A 26,757-nucleotide genomic window follows, 5' to 3' on the forward strand; every position below is an offset into this window, starting at 1 on the left:
TGCATCTCTTATGTCTCCTGCATTGGCAGGTGAGCTCTTTACCATTAGCACCACCTGGGACGCCCTCAGAATCTAGAGGGCACAGCGGATCCGGTTAGAACAGTCTCTCTCCGGTCATTTCCAAGGTTGAAGGGAAAATTACCTTTGTTTGTAAGACCTTATTTTATTGGAGTGTGGGTGATTTACTGTTGTGTTAGTTTCAGGTGTAAGCAGTGATTCAGTTACACACACACACATTCTTTTTCAGATTCTTTTCCATGATGCTTTATCACAGGATATCGAACCGAGTTTCCTGTGCTCCACAGAAGGACCTTGTTGTTTATCCATCCTATATATAATAGCTGACATCTGCTGACCCCAAAACTCCCAATCCTTCCCGCCCCCACCCCTTGGCTATCACGAGTCTGTTCTCTACGTCTGAGTCTGTTTATGTTCCATAGATAAGTTCATTTCTGTCATATTTTAGATTCCACATATCACTGATATCCCAGGGTATTTGCTTTTCTCTTTCCGACTTACTTCACTTAGTATGATCATCTCTCGGTCAGTCCATGTTGGTGCAAATAGCATTATTTCATTTCTTAAATGGCTGAATAGTAAACCTATCTTTATTTTTTATTACTGTTTTAAATTATTTTTCCAGGTGTCCTGAGAAATAATGGTCATTTGTCATTGTATAAAAATTATGGGGGGAGAGATAAATTAGGAGTTTGGGATTAATATATACAAGCACCGTGTGTATAAAATAAACAACAAAGATTTACTGTACAGCACAGGGAACTACATTCAATATCTTGCAATAAACCATAATGGAAAAAGTAAAAAAAGAATACAGATATATACAAATATATGTATAACTGAATCACTTTGCTATATACCAGAAGCTAACACAATATTGTAAATCAACTAAAGTTCAATTTAAAAGTTACCGTGCTCACTTCAGCTGCACATATACTAAAACTGGAACGATCCAGATAAGATTAACATGGCCCAGGCTCAAGGAAATTCATGAAGCATTCCATATTTTTAGAGTCTTTCAAAGGGCAGAAATTCTTGGGACTTCCCTGGTGGTCCGGTGGTTAGCACTCAGCACTTTCACTGCAGGGGGCCCAGGTTCAATCCCTCACTGGGGAACCAAGCTTTGAGGTGTGGCCCAGAAGAAAAATTAAAAAAAGAAAAAGGAAAAGCAGAAATTCTTAATTTTTATGAAGTCCAAATTATCATTCTTTATTAACTTTTGAATTGTGGCTTTGGCGTAATTTCAAAGAGATATTTGTATTAACTCACAGTCAGAAGTACTTTCTGCTAAGTTTCCTTCTAGTAATTTTATATTTTACATTCCTGGGACGGCGAGTTAAAATTTTGAGCTAATGTTGGTTTACTCTGTAAGTTATGAATTAAAGTTTTAACATATCAATAAAAAATAAATTTAAAATTACCTTTCAGTTCAGTCGCTCAGTCGTGTCCGACTCTTTGTGACCCCATGAATCACAGCACTCCAGGCCTCCCTGTCCATCACCACTTCCCAGAATTCACTCAAACTCATGTCCATCGAGTCGGTGATGCCATCCAGCCATCTCATTCTCTGTCCCTTCTCCTCCCACCCCCAATCCTTCCCAGCATCAGAGTCTTTTCCAGTGAGTCAACTCGTCATATGAGGTGGCCAGAGTATTGAGTTTCAGCTTTAGCATCAGTCCTTCCAATGAACACCCAGGATTGATCTCCTTTAGAATGGACTGGTTGGATCTCCTTGCAGTCCAAGGGACTCTCAAGAGTCTTCAACACCACAGTTCAAAAGCATCGATTCTTCGGCGATCAGCTTTCTTCACAGTCCAACTCTCACATCCATACATGACCACTGGAGAAACCATAGCCTTGACTAGACGGACCTTTGTTGGCAAAGTAATGTCTCTGCTTTTTAATATACTATCTAGGTTGGTCATAACTTTCCTTCCAAGAAGTAAGCGTCTTTTAATTTCATGGCTGCAATCAGCATCCGCAGTGATTTTGCTTCATTGACTATGCCAAAGCCTTTGACTGTGTGGATCACAATAAACTGAAAATTCTGAAAGAGATGGGAATACCAGACCACCTGACCTGCCTTTTGAGAAACCTGTATACAGGTCAGGAAGCAACAGTCAGAACTGTACATGGAACAACAGACTGGTTCCAAATAGGAAAAGGAGTACGTCAAGGTTGTATGTTGTCACCCTGCTTCTTTAACTTATATGCAGAGTACATCATGAGGAACGCTGGGCTGGAAGAAGCACAAGCTGGAATCAAGATTGCTGGGAGAAATATCAATAACCTCAGATATGCAGATGACATCACCCTTATGGCAGAAAGTGAAGAGGAACTCAAAAGCCTCTTGATGAAAGTGACAGAGGACAGTGAAAAAGTTGGCTTGAAGCTCAACATTCAGAAAACACAGATCATGGCATCTGGTCCCATCACTTCATGGGAAATAGATGGGGTAACAGTGGAAAGAGTGTCAGACTTTATTTTTTTGGGCTCCAAAATCACTGCGGATGTTGATTGCAGCCATGAAATTTTAAAAATTACCTTTTGAGACTATTTCAATTAAGCAGGGAGTCCAATGACACTTTTAAAAAAACTGTTATGGAGGGAATCATATCGACAATAATATTTATGGGGGGGGGATATAGAAGCAGTTTTGAGAGGACTGGAATTTGGTGACTGTCATCCTAGCAACACAGATAATCTTCCTAAAAGGCAGATTTGAGAAGGAGCAGCTCCTGTTTAGAATCCTGCCCTCTGGGGAGGAGGAATAGGTTGTGCACAGTGCTGACATTTGATGCAAGTCTGACCCCAGGTCCCCTCTGGAAACTTCTTCTTTTCAAATATTTATTTATATGTATTTACTTGGCTGCATCGGGTCTTAGTTGCGCCATGTGGGATCTAGCTCCCTGTCCAGGGATCGAACCTGGGTCCCCTGCTTTGGAAGCACAGAGTCTTAGCCACTGAACCACCAGGGAAGCCCGGCCCCAAGCCTTCTTGCCAGTTCCCAACCCGCTGTCACTCTGTGGCTGCACCAGAGGCGGGTGCCCACCCCTCACTGGTCCCCAGGGGCTTCCCCACAACCAGCAGGGCCTGGGAGGACTGGGAGGTGGTGCATGTGACGGTTCTTTCGCGCTTACCTTCGCTCCTGTCCTGGGGAACTCGCCCCCGGACCCTCTTGGTCTCAGGCTGACGGTCTCTTTCTTGGGGCTGACGACACACCTGGGAGGGGAAGACGGAACAGTCCTTAAGGGAGGGCGATTCTGGCTCCGCGGCCGGGGTCAGAGTGGGGCTAAGCGGAAGCTCTGCTAAGCGGAAGCTCGGTAAGTGCCACTGGGCTCCTATGGTGAGCCCCATCAACACGATGGAGAAGGTAGGGGCTGCTGGGGGAACAGGGCTGGGGTCTCCTGTTTTAGTTAATCTTCAAGGTTATTTATTTTCACTTAAAATCTAATTTTATTCATTTTTTGGAACAGGAAACACATTCAAAGGTTCAAATAGACAAGCAGTGGAAAGACTCCCCTCTGGAAATTGTGGAGAAAAAAGAACCCTCCTGCACTGTGGGTGGGGATGTAAATGGGTTGGGGTAATCACTGTGGAAACAGGCTGGAGGTTCCCTGAAACACTAAGTATAGAGTTACTACATGATCCAGCAACCCCACTTCTTTGCAACCATGTGGAAAAGACAAAAACCATAATTCGAAAAGATCCATGCACCCCTATGTTCATAGCAGCACTATTCGCAATAGCCAAGATGTGGAAACAACGTGAATGTCCATTGACAGATGAATGGGTGAAGGAAATGTGGGGCATATATACAATGGAATATTACTCAGCCGTAAAAAAGAATGAAGTAATGCCATCTGCAGCAACAGGGATGGACCCGAAGATTGTCATACTAAATGAAGTCACACAGAGACAAATATCATATGACATTGCTTATATGTGGTCTAAAAAATATGCAAATGAATTTATTTGCAAACAAAAACAGACCCACAGACATAGAAAACAAACTTATGGTTACCAAAAGGGATGGTGGGGAGTGGGGGATAGATTGTGAGTTTGGGATTAATAGCTAGACACTACTATATATATTAATAAAATAGATAAACAACAAGGTCCTACTGAATAGCACAGGAAAGACATCTTGTAATGACTTATAATGGAAAAGAACCTGGAAAATAATATATATGTGTGGATAACTGAATCACTTTGCTGTACATTTAAAACTAACACAACATTGTAAATTAACCTATACTTCAACTTAAAAATTCATACAGATTTTAAAAATGTGAAACAAAAAGGATCTCTCCCCATCCTGTGGTACCCAGTTTCCTTCTTTTGAAGCAACCAGTGATACAGGCAACACTTTCTGTTTATTCACAGAGTTATGGACACACAACTAGATACATGTGTAATTTTCCCATTTTTCCTGCAAAATGCAGTGTACTAAATGCACTGTTCTGTATCTTCTTTTTTCCCACCAAAATATATTTTAGAGGTCATGCCATGTTGGAATTTAAAACACTTCTGTGTTCCTTTTTTCCCCCATGTCCTTCAATTATTATTCTTCATTTTTTGTCTTTAGTTTGATTAAAGCTATTTTTTTGGTAGATATTCATTTACAAGAACCTTAGAATGATAGTTATCCTCACATATGAATGTAGCCCTTTCACATAAATTACACAAGATTTCGCTTGTGCTCCTTCTTGACAGCTGTGTAGTATTCCATTTTATGAATTAAACCAAAAAGAATAAAAAATAATGCTATTATGAATTATAATTATTCATGTGGGTGCATGCCTGTGTTGTATCTAGTATTTTACAAGCAAAAATCTTTTTGTTTGTTTTTTTGGGTTTTTTTTTTTTTGGTCTTGCTGTAAGGCTTGCAGAATCTTAGTTCCCTGACCAGGGATTGAGCCTGGGCTGCAGCAGTGAACATGCCAAGTCCTAACCACTAGACCACCAGGGAATTCCCAACAAGTAAAAAAAAAAAATCTTTCTTTAAAAAAAAAAAGAAAGAAAAGGAATAATTTTATTTTATTTATTTTAACATTAATTTTTATTGGCATATATTTGCTTTACAACATTGTGTTAGTTTCTACTGTAGAGAAAAGTATTGAAATGATGAGTGCAATGGAATAAATGTTGCTATTTTGTCTACTTTTGTCTATTTTTAAACTTTCCAAGGACACTATCCTCCACCCATCACTTCATGCACTGAAGACCAAAGCCATCTTTCTACACTGTGCATTTGACCACATCCTTCTTTCTCTCTTTTTAAAATTTTATTTTTATTTTCGGCTATGCTGGATGCAGACTTTCCCTAGTTGTGGGGAGCCAGTGGCTTCTCTTGTTTGGACCGTGGGCTTTAGAGCAAGGGCTCAGCAGTGGTGGCGCAGGGGCTTAACTGCCCGCACCACACAGGCGGGATCTTTCCAGATCAGGGATGGGACCCATGTCCCTTACACTGGCATGTGGATTCTTATCCACTGTACCGCCAGGGAAGTCCCCTCCTTTTATTTCAAAGTCCACTGCCCCCTGAGGGGGGGAAGACTCAGAAAGAGGTGATCTTTAATTTTAAATAATAATCTCTCATCTTAATCTCGTTCAATTCCGACCACATCCAGGGTGGCAGAAGAAAACCAAACAATGACAGACCCGTGGTTATGTCTCTGGTCACTCTGGGTACAGGCTTCCTTTCGGGGGAAGCACAGTTCACAGACAATCGTTTTACTGCAAAGCAGCCCTCCTTGGGATCATGAGTAAGAAACATAACATCTCAGAAAGCACGGGCGACACACCCCAAGCGAAGTCCCACAGCCCGTGGCAGCCTGCGCAGAGGCCACACTGTGTGTCCTGCTTCTCCTGCTGCTGTTATTTGCTCAGTCGAGTCCGACTCTGTCACCCTGTGGACTGTAGCCCGTGAGCCCCTCTGTCCATGGAATTCTCCAGGCCAGGATACTGGAGTGGGTAGCCTTTCCCTCCTCCAGCGTATCGCCCTGACTCAGGGATCAAACCCACATCTCCTGCATTGCAGGCGGGTTCTTTACCATCCGGGCCTCCCCCCGACGCCCGTTCTGCTTCTCCGGCCGCATTCGAGGCGGTCCACAGCACGACTCCCCCGACGAGGACGTGGTTGCGAGCCGACCGGTTTCCTATCAGGCAGATCTTGGAGCTTCGGCTTCCCAGGGGCGGACATACCTGACCCATTCGTCACGGGATCGCCTTTCCTTATAGCTAATCCCCCGACAGCTGCACGGCCCCGGTGCTCGCAGGCTGATTCTGAGCCGCACGTGAAGGCCGCAGAGGCCCGCGTCCCCGCCTTGATCGCCCGGCAGCTGCCGCCAGACTGTCGGTAAGGGGGCTGCTGTTCATCAGCGCGAGTTCCGAGGAACCCGTCAGAGCGGCGGGCGGGAGCCAGCCTCCCCAGCCTGACGGTTCCCAAAGGCTCTCCAGAGGAAAGGTGGGAGCGTCTGCGACACCCCGGCTTGCCCTGCAGCCTGCGCTGCTTGTAGAAGCAAACCCTTCCACCCACCACGATGCTTTTACAACACACACTCCGGTTTTTCGGAAATCCCGTCCGCATTTGGCTGGCTTTTTGGAAATGGAGAAACCTAGGCCTCCGCAAGAGGCGTCTAGTAGTAGCAGTGTTAGTCACGCAGTCCTGACTCTTTGAGACCCCATGGACTGTAGCCCACCAGGCTCCTCTGTCCATGGGATTCTCCATGCAAGAACTCTGGAGTGGGTTGCCATGCCCTTCGGCATTCTTGCCTGGAGAATTCTATGGACGGGGAGCCTGGCAGGCTACGGTCCACAGGTGTTCTTTTCTGTGGGACAGACAGGGCACAGCACAAGGAGAGAGTGAGTTTTAACAAAACACAACAACAAAAAAACCCCAAAATTGAAAGTCCACAAGACTCTGGTATTAAAGCGTCTACCTACAATGCAGGAGACCCAGGTTCGATCCCTGGGTTGGGAAGATCCCCTGGAAAAAGAAATAGCCACCCACTCCAGTGTTGTTGCCTGGAGAATCCCATGGACAGAGGAGCCTGGCGGGCTACAGTCCATGGGGTCGCAAAGAGTCAGATATGACTGAAGTGACTTAACATGCACAACAACAACAAATATACATATATAACTGAATCACTGTGCTGTATATGAGAAATTAACTGTAAATTAACTCTACTTCAATAAAAAATTAGAAAAAAAAAAAAACCCAGACTTCTACCTCTTGCTTGTTTTTCCGGACCCTCCCCGATCCTTCTCCACAGTCACGGTTTACCTCCACACCTGGCTCACGTCCAGACTGCTCTGTGCCACCTCGGAGACACGTGTAAGGAATTCACGTGCACAGACGCACACTCGCTGGCCCTCGGGATCCGCGTGTCCTCACCCCAGACGGGATGAGATGGTCCCCAGCTCCCAGGGGTCAAGGGGGAACTCGGGATATGGTGGTTAGCATAGGGCTGGGTGCATTCTATTGTGTGGGGGAGAGAGAGAGGGTGTGTGTGTGTGTGTGTTTAAGGTTGCCAAGGGCTGGGAGGAGGGATGGACAGGCGGACCGTAGAAGACATGTAGGGCACTGAGATGCTCTGTCTGAGGCTATCACGGCGGGTCCACGTCATTACACGTCTGTGCAAACCCATACGATGTGGAATGATACGGTGATTGGTGGCACAAACTAGACTCTGGTGATGACACGGCGTCAGTGCAGGTTTGTCTGTTGCAACCAGCGTTCTGTTTTGGTGGGGGTGTTGACAACAGGGGGACTGGGCGTGTATGGGACAGCAGGTGTAGGGAACCCTGTGTTCAGTTCAGTTCAGTTCAGTCGCTCAGTCGTGTCCGACTCTCTGCGACCCCATGAATCGCAGCACGCCAGGCCTCCCTGTCCATCACCAACTCCCGGAGTTCACTCAAACTCATGTCCATCGAGTCGGCGATGCCATCCAGCCATCTCATTCTCTGTCGTCCCCGTCTCCTCCTACCCCCAATCCCTCCCAGCATCAGACTCTTTTCCAGTGAGTCAACTCGTCGCATGAGGTGGCCAAAGTATTGGAGTTTCAGCTTCAGCATCAGTCCTTCCAATGAACACCCAGGATTGATCTCTGTACCTTTGCTCAATTTTTTTTTTAATCCATCAGATTTCCTCAGTTTCCCCCTCATGTCCTTTATCTTTGTCAGGATCCCAGCCAGGATACAATGTTACATTTAGTTGTCATGACTCCTTAGGTACTTCTTGACCCTGCCAGTTTCTCAGACTTTCCTTGTTTTTTGGGTTTTTTTTGTTTTTAATCTTTTGGTCTCAGCGTGCTGGGATCTTAGTTCCCTGACCAAGGATCAGACTCATGCCCTCTGTACTGGAAGCGCCAGGTCTTAAACACTGGACCTCCAGGGAAGTCTCCCTTTGCTCAGTTTTACTGTGAACCTGATTCCTCTAAAAAATTTATTTTTCACTTAAAATTTGAAAAAGTTTTATTGCACTTGAAAATACGTGGCTTATTTTCAAATATTTTTTGATATTGATTTTTAACATAATTCCACCATGGTAAGAGAACAGACTCTGTACGATTTCAATACTTTTAGACCATGGAATTTTTGCACCTTGTTTTATGTCCCTGGTTATGTTCCAGTGTCTCCTAATTTACAGTCTATGTGAACTTGGATAGCACTTGTCCCCTGCTGTTGTGTGACAACTGTGTAAGTCTTAATTATGTTGGATCGGCTCGCAGATCTCTTCAGGTCTACCACATCCTTCTACTTCTCTGTCTATTCATGCCATTAACTTTTGAGTTTGACACTGAAACTCCACATAAAATCTTACCTTATCTCCTTAAAAGTAATTGCAATATATGTGAAATTATATGTAGCTTTGGGGCTTCCCTGGTAGTCCAGTTAGTAAAGAGACCGCCTGCCACGTGGGAGACCCCAGTTCGATTCCTGGGTCAGAAGGATCCCCTGGAGAAGGGACAGGCCACCCACTGAAGTACTCTCCGGCTTCTCTCGTGGCTGAGATGGCAAAGAATCTGCCTGCAGTGCTGGAGACCTGCGTTCAAACCCTGGGTCAGGAAGATCCTCTGGAGAAGGGAATGGCAGCCCACTCCAGTGTTCTTGCCTGGAGAATCCCCATGGACAGAGGAGCCTGGCGGGCTACAGTCCATGGGGTCCCGAAGAGTTGGCCATGGCTAAGCACAGCACATATGACATATGTAACTTTGTTCTGTATTTTCCAAGTTTCCTGTAAATGTGTTATCATATTTTCATAGTTTAAAAATAAAAAATAAATAAAGTTTATTATTTTTTTTAAAAAGGAAATATACTGAAAACAAAACAATGTGAAAAGTATGGCCGAACCAACGATTCTCAATCGGGGTGCCAGTGCCCACGGAACACCTGGAGATGCTGGAGATGCCTGTGGCTGTCACAGTGCGAGGGAGACACAGGACTGGCATCTGGTGGGTGGAGACCCGGGCTACTGTGCATCCTACGGTGCATGGAGGCAGCCCTGCAACAGACCACCAGCCGACCCCAGAGGCCTGCAGTGACAGGTGCGAGTCCTGGCCAACCGCTGCTTGCCAAGGACCTCAGCGAAGCTGCCCTTTACTTTCATATTTTTAAAAATTTGTTTTCTCCAGTTAATCTGTTTTGTTTTCTTTTTTACATTTTATTTATTTATTTGGCTGCACCGTGTCCTAGTTGTGGCACGTGGGATCTAGGCTCCTGACTGGAGATTGAACCCTGGGCTCCTGCATTGGGAGCACAGAGTCTGAGCCACTGGACCACCAGGGAAGTCCTTCAGTTTTATTTTTTAAAATTTTATTGATGGACAGTTGATTTACAGTGCTGCGCTAACTTCTGCTGCACAGCAAACTGACTCGATTATACAGCATGTATAGGTTATGTTTCACCTTCTTTTCCATTAAGCTTTATCCTAGGGTATTGAATACAGTGCCCTCTGCTCCATACGGTAGGATCGAGGTAGCATTTTTCTTCGAGGTAAAATTTATATTTTAAAAACTTTTATATATTTTTAAAACCCTTTATTGAACGTGTTACACTGCCGCTTCTGTTTTATGTTCTGGTTTTCCGACCCTGAGGCACTTGGGATTGTAGCTCCTCAACCAGGGATTGAACCCTCACCCCCTGCATTGGAGGGCGAAGTCTTAACCGCCGGACCGCCAGGGATGTCCCTGACACAATATTTGGAAAAATAAAAAATAATGCCAGAAATCCAGGATGCAGGCAACACCAACATTTATACTCCAGACAGGATCGGACTCTGAACGCTACAGGATTTATCCATTCATTATCCAGCCCAAGACACAATCGACTCTGTGAGATGCTGTCTCTAGTTAAAAGGCAGATATTTTCTTCACCATGGATTTTTTTCCCCATGAATTTGGAAATGTTAAGGAAACGTTGCATTCAAGTATCTCCCTTGATGTCTGCAGCCCCATCACCCCCTCCACTTAAATTTTACACCCAAGCAGAGGTCCTCTCTTGCTTCACCCTGGAACGGCCCGGGGGCCGCGGACGCATGGGGAGGGGCGGTTAGAATCCCCGCACATGGCCACGTGGCCGGGACGGACCCTTGGCTCTCTGGAATCCCACGGAGTCTGCACTGAGCTCAAGGCCAGGCAGGATGTACCCCCGCGGAACTGAGGATGGGAACTGCTCTCTGGGACCCAGCCCGGTGCAGCCGGCGCGCTGGAGACAGTCCTTTCCAAAACGCTGAGGGAAACTTTAACACTAACCATCTGTTTGGCAAGTCGTTATCACCACATTCTGTTCCGAAGCAGTTTTCCCCCTGCAGTTGGAGAATTGGTCATTTCGCAACCCTGTTTTGCAAAGGAAGCCGCTTTCTGCCCCACAGACCCTTCCCGACAGTGTCTTGGAGCCAGTGGTTCTCTATTAAGTGCTTACTGGACGAATTCCATGGGGACGTGAATTAACGTGAGGGGCGCTTCCCTTTGTCTGCGAGTCTTGTGCGTGTGTGTGTCTGTAACACTTAACAACACGTTGTGTGTGCCCTTGTATACACCTTTAGCCTTCGAAGACTCCTGAGAGTCCCTTGGACCGCAAGGAGATCAAACCAGCCCATCATGAAGGGAATCAACCCTGACTACTCATTGGAAGGACTGATGCTGAAGCTCCAATACTTTGGCCACCTGATGCCAAGTGTGGACTCACTGGAAAAGACCCTGATGCTGGGAAAGACCGAAGACAAGAGGAGAAGGGGGCAGCAGAGGATGAGATGGTTGGACGGCATCACCGACTCGATGTTCAGGAGTTGGAGCAAGCTCTGCAAGATGGTGCAGGAGAGGGAAGCCTGGCGTGCTGCAGTCCATGGGGTCACAAAGAGCCAGTGCCTGAGCGACTGAACAGCAGCACCGAAAGAAAGCTGAAACAGTCTGGATGCTGCGCTGTCAGGTGGCCTGTGGAAATGGAGCAAGTCATTTAATTCCAAGAGCTCACCCCTCGCTTTACGAAGGGACAGCTTGAGGTCAGAGAGTCCTGGAGCTGGCTGACGGGGCAGAGCTAGGCCGTGGACCAGGTCTGTGTGGCCCCAGGCAGGTCCCTGCGACTAACTACTCTACTCAGTGGCCCCCAAATGCTCATTCTAACACAAGAGCCACGGCCTCTGTCCTGGGGTCTGGGCGTGGGGCACTGTGGTCTCCCTCCCGGCGTGTGGTCCTCGGGAGCGCTCGAGGGATGCCCTGCGGAGCGTGCGATGGTCTCCTGTGCCGCATCACCGTCCAACGCGAGCATGGCCTCTGGTCAGGGATCCAGGTGAGGGTCACGGGGTCTTCTCAGAGGGCCTCGCCAGGGTGAAAACAAGGTGTCACTCGGGCTGTGGTCTTCTCTGGGGTTCAGGGCCCTCTTCCAAGCACGCACATACAGACAAGTACACACAGACACACACAGGCACACAGAGACACACACAGACACATACAGAGACACACACACTGACACATAGAGACACACACAGACACATACAGAGACACACACACTGACACATAGAGACACACACAGACACACACAGAGATACACAGACACACACAGAGATACACACAGACACACACAGGGACATACAGGCACATACAGAGACATACAAACACAGACATACACAGACACACAGAGACACACAGCACACACATAGAGACACACACAGACACAGAGACACACAGCACACACATAGAGACACACAAACAGAGACACGGATGCACAAAGACACATACAGAGACCCACAAACACGCAGAGACACACAGGCACACACACTGACACACACAGACACACAGAGACATACAGACACAGACACATAGACACCTACACACACAAACACACACAGACACAAAGAGACACACGCAGAAACACACAGAGACACACAGACACAGACACGTGTAGACGCCCGGACAGACTCCCACACACGACCACACACACACAGGCACGCAGACACAGTGAGACGGGCTGTAGGCAGAACCACTTCTGCAGTCCTGCAGCCGGGACCCCTGCCTCTCCTCTGCTGTCGGCGGAGGTGGGTTCAGCTTCCCGTCTGGGGCCTCCTATAGGGAATCCCACCACGGCAGGCACTTCCTCCTCTTCCCAGCAGGAGCGTGTCTCTCTGGCTCTGTGACAAGCTTGGAAAGGGCTCATCTTGTTAGGCCAGGCCCACCCAGGGTCCTCTTCCTTCTGCCACAGGACAGAACCCCATCAGGATACAGGAGTCCATGTACCCATGGGTCCCACCTCCACTCAGTGGACCCCACGGGAAGACGGGAGCAGCTGCAGCACCATCAGTTTCACTTCATGAGGGACTTCCCTGCTGGCCCAGCGGTTAGGACTCCGTGCTTCCACTGCAGGGGGCACAGGTTTGATCCTTGGTTCAGGGAACTAAGACCCCGCTTGCAGTGAGGCCAAAAAAACAAGTCGTTTCACAACACTGTGAACAGCAGCCGGCCAGGGACATGGGACCGGCCTGGGGGCTGGCTCCTGCCCCTTGTCTGGTTGCGGGGGTCTGCAGGGACCCTCCTCACTAACCTAACGGTGCACAAGGAATTTCTCCTGGAACTAGAGACGCATCAGAACTCGAGCAAAAACAGCATGTGTTTTCTCGGGAGAAGACAATTTCCATGATTCTAATCTGGTGGTTGCCAATTTGTTAAAAACAGTTCATTCCCAGATTTCACATTTGCTATTTTTGTTACTTCATTCAACAAGTATGTGTCATTCAACAAGTATATTTTTGTTGTTTTTAAAAAGTTTTGGCCACACTGCGCGGCATGTGGTATCTAAGTTCCCTGAGCAGGGATTGAGCCCGTGCCCCCTGCAGTGGTAGTTCGGAGTCCTAACGGCTGGACCGCTAGGGAAGTCTCAAGAATGTGGGACGTTTGAAGAAGTAAATATGTTTGGGGGCATAGAAAGCACTGGTGAGAGATGGGGTGGAAACATGACCCAGCGCAGACAAGCCCTTCCGCCTCGTGGGACTCAAACTCTCCTGGAAGGAGGAGACAGAAAATTAACAAACCAACGCCACAGTTTCAGAGTAACTCTGGAAATGGCCCTCCAAGGTGACGATGTGGCAGTTGAGACCCGAAGGATGAGACGTAGGATGTCTGGGTAAGGACTTCCCCCGCCAAGAGCAGGGAAGCAGGGGTAAAGGCCCTCAGGTGGGTACGAGTCAGTCCCTCAGAGGTCCTCGGACAATCCCATTCCGGGACACCCTCTGGAGCTGCTTCTCGGAACACAGAATGACTGCATGTTTGTAGAGGTCAGTCCGGAGGGCTGAGGGCTTTCTGCTTCCTTTCCGCCAGTGAGAAGGCCTGGCTTCCTGCTTTCTGGGTCTTGCAGTGGTCAGCTGTGCATTCTCGGGCCAGTCATTCAATGTCCCTGTGCTTTCATTTCCTCCCTCATAAAATCATTTAGGGGATAGCAACTGAAACATCTCCAGGTAAGGACAGATGACCCCATCGGAAAACAGGCAAAAGACCTGAAATTGAGGGATAGAGATGTGATATGACTCAGCCTTGAAAAAGGAAAGAGATCCTTCCATCTGAAACAGCACGGGTGAACCCGGAGGACGATATGCTAGGGGACACAAGTCAGGCAGACAAAGGAAAAAAAAAAGCACACTCTCACGTGTGTGGAATCTGAAAATGCCAAATCGCAGAAGCTGAGAGTGGAACGATGGTTACCAGAGGGGATACGGGGAAATGGGTGATGGGCGAAGGGGACAACGTTGCAGCTGTGAGCGATGAGGAAGTCTGGAGGCCTCGTGTGCAGCCACAAAGTGTCCATCGACAGAGGGACGGGCAAAGGAGATATGGTAAATACAGACAAGGGGATATTGCCTGGCTGTCCAGAGGCTGAAATCATGCCACTGACAGCAACATGGGCGGGCCTAGAGACGACCATGGAAACGAAGCAAGTCAGACAGAGTCAATGGCATGTGGAGTCAAGAAAGGCACGCACGTGAACTTACGGATAAAACAGACCCACAGACAGAGACAAACTGTGACCACCAGAGAGGAAGCATGGCGGTGGGGGAGGGGTAAATCAGAAGTCTAGGACTAGCAGGTATAAACTGCTGCTGCTGCTGCTAAGTCGCTTCAGTCGTGTCTGACTCCGTGCGACCCCATAGACGGCAGCCCACCAGGCTCCCCTGTCCCTGGGATTCTCCAGGCAAGAGCACTGGAGTGGGTTGCCATTGCCTTCTCTGAGGTATAAACTACTACATACAAAATAGACAACAAAGATCTATTGTATAGTACAGGGAACTGTGCTCAGCATTTTGCGATAAACTATATGGAGAAAGAATCTGGAAAAAAAAAATATGGCTTCCCGGTGGTTCAGTGATAAGGAATCTGCCTACCAGTGCAGGAGACCCGGGTTCGATCCCTGGTTGGGGAAGATCCCTGGAGGAGGATGCGGCAACCCATCCAGTATTCTTACCTGGAGAAACCCGTGAACAGAGGAGCCTGGTGGGCTACAGTCCATGGGGTCGCAGAAGAGTTGGACACGACTTAGTGAGTAAACAACGACATATATATATATATAATAGTATGTATATATAATTATATATACTCGCTTATATATGTAGCTTATATATGTAGCATATATATATATATGTTTCAGGTATATATATGTTTCAGGTATATATATATACATATATATATACCTGAAACAAACACGACATTGTAAATCAACTATACATCAGTAAAAATAAATGAAGCAAACAAAAAATCAAAACATATTATGCTGAATACTGGACATTTGCTGAGAGTAGATTTTAGGGGCTCTCATCATGCAAATAATGGCAACTATGTGAGAAGCTATGTTATTTAGTTTGACTGCAGCGATCATTTCACTGTGTATGTGTGTAGCAAATCACATTGTTTGCCTTAAATATATATAATTTTTATTTTAAAAAATAGAATTTTACAAAGGAGATTTGTCAGACCCCAGACAGCCTGTTCCTTTTTGTAGAAAAAGGAATCTTTACAAGGCTTTCTAGACCACTTTTCATGAGCCAGTGAATATTCAAAGGAGACCTAAATTTGAAGCCTGTCCCGGAGCCTGCCTCTGTAACATCCGCCACACAACACAGACCTCCACTGCTGTCAGTCCTTAACCCTACCTCTGAATTTTCGTGAAAGTCTGCTTCACAAGGGTAATTATTTTATATTCATGGGCAGAGGCATACAATAAAGTTCTTAGTATTTTAAAAAAAACGAGAGCGAGAAAGAGAGACTTGAACAGAGAGTTCACCAAGGAGATGTAGGCACTTGAATGGGTTCAAATCACAACCACCATGGAAGACTGAAATTAAATGCGCCGAGACACCCCATAGCCACCGGAAGCCACAGGAACATCAATTGCTGACCACACCAAGGCCTCTGCGACTCCCACCACCCGGGGGGTGGACACACCACCGCTGGGGTGGGGCACAGAATGGCACATCCACTAGGAAAACGATTGGTCCCTCTCTTTTATAGTTAAACACACGCTCACCCTCCATCCAGCTTTCTCAGTCTGAGTTATCTGACCTACACAAAATGGACTTACATTGAGAAAAACGTGAATGCAAAGGTTTAGAGCAGCCCTACACTCTTGTTCGCCAAAAGCTGGGTGGGACTCCAGGGTCTTTCATGTACAACAGGTGACCCATCCCACTGGGACATGGCTTATCCACACCACGAGATGCAGCTCAGTAACCAACAGGATTGGAATTTTGCATTCCGTTCATTTTAACGAGTGTAACTTCAATTCTGAAAAGCAACGCTCGGTTCCGTTATGGGAACGTTTGAGGGTGTGTTTGGACAACACAGCTGCTAGAAACCTCTCCTGTGACCACAGATCATGTGAAATCTTGATACACATCAAGTTTATCTGATCAGATTTATCTTTCAAACTGAGAAGGGCCGTAACCATGAAATACGCGTGAGATAAATGCAGAACAGATCATAGAACATATTCTTTATCATTGTGATGTGGGTTACGTTTTGAAGGGGTCATGTTTGGATGCCTTGGGTTAAATGTAAAGGTTGGAAGACTTTTTAGAAGAGAGAAAATAGTTTGGGGTTGTCGTGGAGGCAGTGATGAAGCTATGCTCATCAGATGGAGAGGTGGTGGCCCCACCACCGAGAAAGATGGATTTGAGGCGCATGTAGTCCCGGGGGCCTCTCTATAACTCTGGGATGGTGCTGAAGGGCTGGTGTCCAGCCCCCCTGGTGGAAGGACTGAGGAGAGGATGGTTAGGGACGCTCAGAGATCAGGAGGCACTCGGGCACCTGAGACTATCAGTAGAGCTTGTCCGTCAACAGAAGCAGGTTTCAAGAGACCTGAGTGTGGGTCCTGATGGGCTGTGTGCCCAGCAGAAGCCTACTCAACCTCTCTGAGCTTCGGTTCCCTCTTGCGTCAAAGATGCAAGAAACACAGTTCCTCTGTCAAGGCAATGGTGCGGGTGTGCTCTTTCGTGTCAGACTCTGCGACCCCAGGGACTGCGGCCCGCCAGGCTCCTCTGTCCATGGGACTCTCCAGGCGAGAATACTACAGTGGGCTGCCATTTCCTCCTCAAGGGGACCTTCCCAACCCAGGGTCTGAACATGCGTCTCCTACGTTGCAGATGGATTCTTTACCACTGTGTCACCTGGGAAGCCAAGGTAAGGGGGCAGGACCTTAAAACACTGACTAGCTCCGGCTGCTTTCGCTTCCTTAAAACATGCTGTCGATTGGGACTTCCCTGGTGGTCCAGATGATAAAGAATCTGCCTGCAATGCAGGACACCCGGGTTCGATCCCTGGGTCGGGAAGCTCTCCTGGAGAAGGGAATGGCTCCCCACTCCAGTGTTCTTGCCTGGAGAATCCCATGGACGGAGCAGCCAGGTGGGCTACAGTCCATGGGGTTGTAAAGGGTCGGACACAACTGAGCAACTAACACTTTCACTCTGGTGGCGCAGTGGCTGAGACCCTGCACTTCCAGTGTAGGGGGCCCAGGTTTGATCCCTGGTCAGGGGACTAGATCTTACTATATGTCTTAAGATAGTAAGATACGTAAGAACTATGGCTTAGCTGCAACTAAGAGTTTGCATACCCCAACTAAAAAACACCCGACCCTCATGCCTCAGCAAAGACCGGAGATCCCAGTGCCACAGCTGAGACCCGGGGCAGCCAAACGAAAGCAAAACAAAGCAAAAAACCAACAAACAAAAATAAAAAACAGGCAGTGATTGATCAAATCGGGAGTGAATTTACAAACAGCCCAGGAACCCGTGTCCTCAGGAGGACCGAAAATCTGCGATCTAGGGAACTTGGAATGCTGCCATCAGAGCCTTTTGTGGAGCGAGAAGTCCCTCAGTGAGGAAAACCTGACTTCCAGCAACTTGAGCAGCTTATACGGACTGATTTGAGACCAAACCCAAGTTAAAAATGCCCCAGACCCCTTACATTTCGGCCCTGAAACTTGGATCGGGGAGACAGATGGGAGCCCTGCCTCCCCTCTCCTTGCCAGCCAGTCTTTTCTCTCCTCCCGGGCTGGAGCCAGAGGACTGGCTCCTCGCGGGGGAGCGCTGGGGTAGTGACACGTGGCCACCATCAGACTGTGGAGTAACGCGGCGTGGGTGTGTGTGTTGGCTCCTCCACTTCCCAGCTGCGTTCTTGTGCAATTTTCTAAATAGAGGTTTCCAACCCTGTGTGTTGAGGATAAAAACAGTTCCTCTCCCGTAGGCGTCGTTGGAGGATTCGAAGAACTGTGTGGAAGGGAACCAGGAGGGTGTGTTTCTCTTTCTGGCCCGACGCTCCTGCCCTAGTTTTCACGCTCCAGCCCAGGGATCAGAAAAGCCAGCCCCCAGAACCATCCTGTAAATGTACATTGGTGCAGCCACCATGGAGAACAGTGCCTTGAAAACTAAAAATAGAGTTACCATATGATCCAGCAATCCCACTCCTGGGCATATGTCCAGACAAAACTCTAATTCGATAAGACAGATGCCCCTCAGGTGTTCACTGCAGCGCTGTTCACAATAGCCAAGACAAGGAAGGAACTATGCATCCACTGGCAGATGAACGGGTCAGGAAGGTGTGGTACACAGACAATGGGATGTTAGTCAACTGTGAAATGGAATGCCGTAATGGCATTTGCGGCAACACGGATGGACCTAGACATTACCATCCTCGGGGGAGTCAGTCAGAAAAAGAAAGTCACCACATGATACCCACTTCTACATGGAGTCTAAGATATGATTCAATCAAACTTATTTACAGAACACAGAGGGACTCACAGACAGAGAACACACTCGTGGTCTCCAGGGGAAGGAGGGCCGGGAGTTTGGGATTAGCTAGCCAGAGCAAACTATTATTTATGTGTATAGCTGAGTCACTGCTGGACACCAGAAACTGACACCACATTGTACCTCAACTAAAGTTCAATAACAGAAACAAGACGGGGAACTCACCCTCCCTCTGCTCACACCTGGCTCCACCTACGTTTGTAAAGAAAGCTTTATTGGGACACAGTCATTTCCATTCATGTCCATTCCTTACAATCATCTGTGGCTGCTTTTGCCATCCCGGTGGAAGGGTTGAGTACTTGCCCTTCAGAGAAAAAGCTTACCAGCACTTGCTCTTGAGACGAACCCCGTTGCCGTTCCTAGGCCGCCCTGCAGAGTGTTCCATACATAAATCGGCGGCAACATATACCTTGATGTTCACGCCCTTCTGTCTCTTTTCACAGACACAGAGCGTGGCTGGCATTGCGCTGTTTGACACTTTGCCCTTATCACTTCACACCACGTCTTGATCTCGCATTAAGGCACAAAGCTGTTGCTATTCAGTCGCTCAGTCGTGTCCAACTCTAGCGACCCCATGGACTGCAGCACGCCAGGCCTCCCTGTCCATCACCAACTCCTGGAGTTTACTCAAACCCATGTCCATTGAGTCGGTGATGCCATCCAGCCATCTCATCCTCTGTCGTCCCCTTCTCCCACCTTCAATCCTTCTCAGGGTCTTTTCCAATGAGTTGGCTCTTCCCATCAGGTGATCAAAGTATTGGAGCCTCAGCTTCAGCATCAGTACTGCCAATGACTCTTCAGGGTAGATTCTCTTTAGGATTGACGGGTTTGATCTCCTTGCAGGCACAAAGACGTTCTGCATTCTTAACGGCTATGGAACGTTCCATGCGTGGATTTGCTGTAATTTCACAGGCTGACTTCCTGACACATTTCTGTTGTGTTTCTGCTACAAAAATAATGACGATAATGCCCCGGTGCCGTGAACGATCTATGACTGCACAGATGTTATTTCACCCGAATTCTGCTCTGACTCTTGGATGAACTCAGGGAGCCGTTGCAGATTCAAGGTTGCGTGCGCTTGTGGTTTAGATTAAGTATTGATCAATGGCCTGCGGGCCAGAGGGAAAATGTGCCTGTGAATTTTGTAGATGCTTGCAAATTCCTCCTCCAGGATGTTGTCCGGGTGAGGACGTGGGATTTCATTCTATACCCCCTGGAAAGTCCACTGCAAAGATGCATGTTCGGGTGGCAGAGGGGAAGGCACCTGGTCTGTGTGAGGGCTTCAGACTCTCACTCTGGCTCCTTTGAGGAGTGTGGAATGCCCACGGGCTGCGAGGTGGGGTGCAGGGCAGGCAGTGAAGAGGGAATGATGCTGCCATTTCCCACCACTCACCCCAAGGCCACGTGTTTCCTCCTGACCACTGCCTACACTCGTAGGGGACAGCCGGATGGGATTCCCACTAAATAGTAGGAACCACAGACCCAGTCTGTGGATCGGCATTTCTGCCGGAATTCACATATGGGTCTCCAAAGTCCAGATTGTTTGAGTCCTGCAGGGTTTTGTTTAAAGAGTTTCTAAGTTTTTTCATCTTTTATTTATTTTTATTGAAGTTATTGTTGGTTTACGATGTTTTCAGTTCAGTTCAGTTCAGTCGCTCGGTTGTGTCCGATTCTTTGTTTTAGGTGATGGCAAATTAATTCAGTTATAATCTACGTTGTTTAGTCACTAAGTCGAGTCTGACTCTGCAACTACATGGACTGTAGCCCGCCAGGCTCCTCTGTCCATGGGATTTTACAGGTAAGAATATTGGAGTGGGTTGCTCTTTCCTTCTCCAGGGGATCTTCCCAGTCCAGGAAGGGAACCCTCATCTCCTACATTGCTGGTGGATTCCACTGTGCCACCCGGGAAGCATTTTTTATATATCCCATATATTTTATAATTTCCTATGATATATAATTTTTTCTATTATAGATTATTATAAGATATTGAGTAGAGTTTCCTGTGCTCTACAGTGGGGCCTTGTTGATCATCTATTTATATATAATAGGGTGTACCTGTTAATCTCACTCTTCTAACTTATCCCTCCCCTCTGTACGCTTTGGTGACCGGAAGTTTGTTTTCTGTGCCTGTGAGTCATAGTCCTGTTTTGTAAGTTCGTTCGTATCTTTCATGATTCCACATATAAATGGTCTCATATGACATCTGTCTTCCTCTGACTGGCCTCACTTGTGATAGTGTGATAATCTATAGGTCCTTCCAAGTTGCGGCGAATGGCGGTACCCCATTCTTTTTCACGGCTGAGTAATATTCCAGTGGGCACATGCACCACATCTTCTTTATCCATCCCTTCGTGGATGGACATTTGGCTGGCTACTGTAAGCAGCGTTGCAGACAACTTTGGGGTGCATGGATCCTTTCAAACCATGTTTTTCTCCAGACTTACGCCCAGGTGTGGGATTGCAGGATCACATGTTAACTCTGTTTTCAGGTTTTTAAGGAACGTCTGTACTGTTCTCCATAGTGGCTGGACCAATTTACATTCCCACCAAAAGTGTAGGAGGGTTCCCTTCTCCCCACACGCTCTCTAGCATTTATTATTAATATTTGTAGACTTTATGGTGGGTTCTAAGATGTTAAGTAATTGTTTTCTAATCATTTATATGTACATGTTTTCAGACTGTTTCTTGCTTTTTAAACACAACCTTAAAAAAAAAAAAGGGTGATTGTGTTAGGTTGCTAGGGCTGTTATAACAAAGTACCACAGACTGGGGGCAGGAGGTGGGCCTTCCAACAGAAATTGATTTTCTCCTCATTCTGGCAGCTCATGATCGAGGTGTCAGTAGCCTTGGTTTCTCCTGAAGACTCTACTTGTAAATGGCCATGGTCTTCTCTCTGTGTGTCTATGTTCTAATCTCCTCTTTAAAAAATTTATTTTTAATTGAAGGATAATTACAATATTGTGTTGACTTCTGCCATACATCAACAGGGATCAACCATAGATATACATATGTCCCCTCCCTCTTGAGAATCTCCTCTTTTTATGGGAACACCAGAGAATGCCGAAGAATTGATGCTTTCAAACTTTTGGTGTTGGAGAAGATTCTTGAGAGTCCCTTTGACAGCAAGGAGATCTAAGCAGTCCATCCTAAAGGAAATCAGTCCTGAATATTCATTGGCAGGACTGAGGCTGAAGCTGAAACTCCAATCCTTTGGCCACCTGATGAGAAGAACTAACTCCTTGGAAAAGACCCTGATGCTGGGAAAGATTGTAGGAGGGAGGAGAAGGGGACAACAGAGGATGAAATGGTTGGATGGCATCACTGACTCTATGGACATGGGTTTGAGCAAACTCCGGGAGTTGATGATGGACAGGGAGGCCTGGCGTGCTGCAGTCCATGGGGTCGCAGAGAGTTGGACACGACTGAGCGACTAAACAACCATAGATGGGATTCACAGTCATCCTAATGACCCTGTTCTAACTTAATCACCTCTTTAAAAACCCTGTCTCCAGATAGAGTCACATTCTGAGGGACCAGGGGCTAGGACTTCAAAATCTGAGTCTTGGGAGACCCCATTCAAGCCAGAACTGTGGTTTTCCACGAATTGAAGGAAGCAGATGGAAAGACCTCTACTTTCATGGGACACACTGGAGTGGGTGGGAGATGACAGTCAACGGAGAATAATTTTAATTCAGCCAGTATTGAACAGCAAACAAATCACATATATTCATATGGATAGATGGATAGAGAGACAGACAGACAGCAGGCTAAGAGAGATTCCAGCTACACCTCGAGAAGAAGTACAGTTCTCTAACCAAGAGAGTTACTTCCTTGGTCTGAGGTGAGCCTCAAGAGTTTGCGTTTTTATCAAGTCCATCCCCCCATCAGAACAGGTGATTCTCTTGCAGTGTGTCTGCCTGTCACCATGGAAACCCCAGAAAGGCACCAGTGCTTTATAAACATCATCTGATATTTGCAAGGACACAGTGAGCTAGAAAAGATTATTCCCTTGAGCTGAGCTGCTCACCGCGGGCCCTGCATTTCACACTTCACTCAGTAAACACCCCTGGGGCCACCCAGTTCCAGCTGCCACCCCTCCCCTCCCCCACTTCCCAGTCTCACCTGGAGGCTGGAGTCCATGGGGCTCTCTTTGCTCGGTTCCCAGCCCCTCCTTCCCCCTCGAGCTGCGGTTCCCATGGCAACTGCTGAGCCTTCCCGGTCCAGCCCACCCCTACCAGTTAATGAGGCTTAAAACTAATAGTTACTTAATCTGCATATATATCACCTACTTATCTCATTAGCAGTTCTCTTAATTATACTGCCGGTATTGGCCTGTTACCTACAGGTTGCCATATTAGTAAACACACTCCTAAAACACAGAAAACTAAATTAAAAGTTGAATTTCTTAATTTTATATACAGTAGTGTGGCTCTGTTAATCCCAAATGGCTAATTCATCCCTCACCCTTCCTCACTTTTACGCTACGGTCACCGTAAATTTGTTTTCTATATCTGTGGGTATATTTCCTTTTTGTTTTTTGTATTTTTTTTTTTTATATTTGTTTTGTAAACAAGTTCATTTATATAATATTTTAGGTTCCACATATAAATGATACCATATAATACTTGTCTTTCTCTGTCTGACTTATTTAACTTAGTATGATCATCTCTAGGTCCATCTATGGTGAGGCAAATGGCATTATTTCTTTTTTTATGGCTGAGTAATATTCCTTTCTTCTTTTTGCATTTCCCTTTATAATTCACTTGTTAATCATTGCAGTTTATTATTCGCTTGAGATTTTTACTTTCCTCTTTATTGACAATTTAATTCTTTTTGCTTATTTGTTTTTTAATCGGAGGAAAATTGCTTTACAACACTGGGTTGGTTTCTTCCGTACAACAGCGGGAGCGGACATAATGATATGTACATCACCTCCCTCGGGGGCCTCCCACCCTTCCCGCAGTTCTTTATATACTAAGACAGTTCATCGTTTGTTGCAACACGGCTTATAGGAATACGGATGTTTCTATGAGGGTTATTAAAGTTGCTCCTGGGTTTATTTTTCCCAAGGAGAAGCACTTTGCTGCTGTTTTTGCTGTTGTTTGTTACTTTATTTTAGTAATCACATCATCTACCTTTCATTGAAGCAATTTTGGTGCAAGCTGAAAGACTGGACTCAGTACTTTCTGTCAGTGGCTATGATTTTCTAGATGTGCTTGCTTATTTTCAATTTTAGGAAAGGTGATCGTTTGCATGAGAACAGGAGACAAACGATAAAGCAGAAACAAATATGCCTCCCACACCTCTCACTTTTTCCTTTCTCTCTCTTCCACCCTTTCCAGTGAACAATTTTCTTGTGTGTCCTTCTATATTCTCTGAGAATGTGCATTTATTTCTAACCTCAATTTTTTTTTTTTTAAACAACAAATAATAGCACTTTCACTCGGAGTCATTCAGACCTGGCTTTTACACTTAATTTCAGAAATCATTCTGGCAACTGCCTGAGCCTGCTTCCATCACCAGGGGCTTGATGAGGGAATGTGGACACTGGAATAGGGGACCCTGAAACTGGCCCGACTGGGGGGTCCAGAGAGGAAGCATGGGCTTGAGACTTCAGCCAGTGGGACTGAGGACTGTGTATCATGCGTGTTAAGTAAATTGTGTCTTTGGGGACTTCCCTGGCCTTGATGCTGGGAAAGAATGAAAGCAGGAAGAGAAGGGGACGACAGAGGATGAGATGGTTGGATGGCATCACCAACTCAATGAACATGAAAGTGAAAAAGTGAAAGTGAAATTTGCTCAGTTGTGTCTGATTCTTTGCAACCCAGGCCAGAACACTGGAATGGGTAGCCTTTCCCTCCTCCAGGGGATCTTCCCCACCCAGGGATCAAACCTGGGTCTCCCACACTGCAGGCGGATTCTTTACCAGCTGAGCCACAAGGGAAGCCCAAGAAGACTGGAGTGGGTAGCCTCTCCCTTCTCTAGCTGATCTTCCTGACCCAGGACATGAGTTTGGACTGCAGGAGACAGTGGAGGACAGGTAAGCCTGGCGTGCTGCAGTCCAAGGAGTCGCAAAGAGTCAGACACGACTGAGCAACTGAACAAGTGGCAGTCCAGTGGTTAGGACTCTGGACTTCCAGCGCAGGGGGTGAGGGTTCAATTCCTGGTTGGGGAACTAAGATCTCATATACTATGCACTGTAGCCAAAAAAAAAAAAGGAAGAAATTTTAAAAATTGTATCTTTGAAGAACAGCTTTATAGAAGGAGAAAACTGAGGCAAGAGATGGACGAGCCCCAGGCTGAGCAGCTGGAGTCTGTCGCCTGTGGACAGACTGCAAGACTGCAGGATGAAGAGGAGGCCGAGAGGAGCCTGCCCAGAAAGAGACCACACACTTCTCCTTCTCCAGGTCAAGGAGAGCTTCCTGACTACGGAGCTCCTTGGAGGTCAGAAAAGGAATGTTAACCCACCCATAGGCCTCATCACTGGACTCCATCTTGGCTGAGAGATGACCACACACACGGGGAGGGAACGTGCGATTAAACCAAAGACAGACTCAGAATCAGGCAAAGCGAGATGACTGGCCAGAGGAAACCCAGAAGAAATGCCCCATAAAAGTGATTCTGTTGCAGGGAAAAGGGAAAAAGAGGAATGAGGTTCTCTTTCCTGAGAACAAAGAAGGCTGAGCACCGAGCAATTGATGCTTTTGAACTGTGGTGCTGGAGAAGAGTCTTGAGAGTCCCTTGGACTGCAAGGAGATCCAACCAGTCCATCCTAAAGGACATCAGCCCTGAATATACATTGGAAGGACTGATGCTGAAGCTGAAGCTTCAATACTTTGGCCACCTGATGCAAAGAGCTGACTCATTTGAAAAGATCCTGATGCTGGGAAAGATTGAGGGCAGGAGGAGGAAGGGACAACAGAGGATGAGATGGTTGGATGCCGTCACCGGCTCGATGGACATGAATTTGTGCAAACTCTGGGAGATAGCAAAGGACAGGGAAGCCTGGCGTGCTGCAGTCGATGGGGTCCCAAAGAGTCCGACATGACTGAGCGGCTGAATAACAACAGTGAGCAGGCCTGATTACTCCTGGCTTTCACTTGAACTGTTCCTAGTCTGTCGTCTGTAACTGACTTTGCCTTTCTGCCTCCTAATCCTGCGGGAGCCCCGTTTTGCACCTACAATCCTCTGACTCTATGCTCATGACCTCCTGCATCTGGTGCTCACCTTCACAGTTTCGTCTTTGCAGGCCACCTCTTGGAGTTTTTCTCTTTCTGCTTTACAGAAGGAAGGGCTACGGATAACCAGACTCAATTACAGGGTTACCAATGCCAGCGTACGACTGGTTTTGAAATAATGCAGAGAGGAAGAAGCCAAGACCCTGATGCCTTTGTTCTCATCCCTGACTCCTGCCTGTGAGCCCTGGTCTTACATGAGCCCCTAGAGTCTTCGCGGAATCGGGGCCACAGTTCTTGAAGCATGAGCCGACTGTGTTCCCCACCTCCCTGGCCGAGAATTAAAGTCACCTTTGTTTCCTCCAAACTCTGTCTCTGTTTTTTGCTTTTCTAATTTGGCTTCGGTGGCAGAGAAGACCAAGATTTTGGCCACAAGGATTCTAACCACCAGGAGGGTGCGAGTCCTCCTCTGAGTCCACCCGTGATTCTATCCATGCGTACGGAGGTCTTTTTCCTCCTAGTAAACACCTGAGTTGCTTCACTACTTTCCGTTTCTCTGTGGGAACTTCCATTTTCTGCAAAGCCGCAGGGGCCGGGGCCTTGTCACTGACCATCGGTCTACTGGTTAGGGTCCAGCTCTCACTGCCCGGGCCTCACTTCAGTTCCTGGCTGGGAATCAAAACGCTGCTTCAGCCGCTGCAGTCCGAGGCAGGCTCCAAACCAACGTTTTTGGCCTCTGCGGGGCAGAAAGCACAGCTTTCTAACAGCTAGACAAGTGCC

General features: G+C 47.1%; 1 pseudogene; it reads left to right on the top strand.

Annotated features, from left to right (window-relative positions):
• Positions 1-930: 930 nt before the first annotated feature.
• LOC129547416 (U6 spliceosomal RNA) lies at positions 931-1,028 on the top strand (annotated as a pseudogene).
• The last annotated feature ends 25,729 nt before the right edge of the window (positions 1,029-26,757 follow it).

This window comes from Moschus berezovskii, chromosome 22 (genome assembly GCF_049115385.1).
Source record: "Moschus berezovskii isolate FMDL1 chromosome 22, NW_MosBer_1.0, whole genome shotgun sequence".
In the NCBI taxonomy this organism is placed as follows: Eukaryota; Metazoa; Chordata; class Mammalia; order Artiodactyla; family Moschidae; genus Moschus; species Moschus berezovskii.